A 1193-nucleotide genomic window follows, 5' to 3' on the forward strand; every position below is an offset into this window, starting at 1 on the left:
ACAGTCTTGTAACTCTACTGTGTTATTTATCATATTGCCAACACCAGGGAGAAATATCTGCTGCTCTGCATAATTTACGCAATTCAATTATTCATAAGGTCATAACCGCTCAAGCATTTGTGATGAGGTGGCCGAGAGGTAAAGGCGATGGACTGGTAATTCATTGTGCTATGCATGCGTGGGTTCGAGTTCCACTCTCGTCGCCGTCATCAACGGCTTTCAACGATGTTGTTTTCAGTTGGTCACAGCAGCTGTCCTGTTGGAATTCCAATGGTCAGTTTATATGCTATTACAAAATCTCAAAGTATAGTTTGAGCCTGTTGACTAAACTGCGTTGCAATGCAGGCTGAATTGGGATAATGACAAGGAGTGCAATTTCTTTTTCAAGTCAAGTTGCTGTGAACGTTTGTTCGTATGAAAGACATCCAGGAAAATCAAATAACGAGAGATGCGAAGTGAATGTTGATGCAAAGGGATTCTTAAGGAATGTTTTGTCAGATGAAATCTGGAGGAGGTTGAGTAGAAGTAGTTCATCCTGGTAAGGAGAGCACAGCGAGACAGCACAATATAATGGAGATATTTCAAAAGGGAAATGGCGTGGGTGTAGGGGCACTGAGAACTGTAAATGTACAGTGGGGAATTGCCGATGTGGGTGCCGTGCATGGGCAAGGAGAGACTTTCACATTGGTCTCGCCCTCGCCCCTTGCTCTAGCCATTGATGAATGCTGGATATAAGGCACAGTGAACACAAGATGGGGGAAGCAAGGTCACTCTCGTTATGCACACACTGGATGCATCACATTGAACTATGAACTATGGAGAAATAATCATGTTACCTATAGGGAGTGAAACTAAACGTGGATCAATAACCGCAGATTCATGCAACATAAACATGCTAAATGATTTAAAATGTAGCGTGTAGGTTTGCTCGCTGAGCTGTAGCTTTGATATCCAGACGTTTCATTACTTGGCTAGGTAACATCATCATGGCGACCTCCAAGTGAAGCTAAGCTGTTGTCTCCTGCTTTCTATTTATATCTTTCTCCTCGATAGGGTTCCTGGGGTTTGTGGAGATGTCATTTTCTGTTCGTTTTCTGAGGGGTTGATAGATGGCATCTAGATCTATGTGTTTGTTTATGGCGTTGTGGTTGGAGTGCCAGGCCTTTGGGAATTCTCTGGCATGTCTTTGCTTA

General features: G+C 43.3%; 1 non-coding gene across 1 annotated transcript; it reads left to right on the top strand.

The window, feature by feature from the left end:
• The first annotated feature begins 121 nt into the window (after positions 1-121).
• Positions 122-203, top strand: trnat-ggu. Its single transcript has one exon. It is a non-coding gene; the product is annotated as a tRNA-Thr (tRNA).
• The last annotated feature ends 990 nt before the right edge of the window (positions 204-1193 follow it).

The sequence above is a fragment of the Chiloscyllium plagiosum genome, unplaced genomic scaffold, assembly GCF_004010195.1.
Source record: "Chiloscyllium plagiosum isolate BGI_BamShark_2017 unplaced genomic scaffold, ASM401019v2 scaf_1227, whole genome shotgun sequence".
Classification (NCBI taxonomy): domain Eukaryota; kingdom Metazoa; phylum Chordata; class Chondrichthyes; order Orectolobiformes; family Hemiscylliidae; genus Chiloscyllium; species Chiloscyllium plagiosum.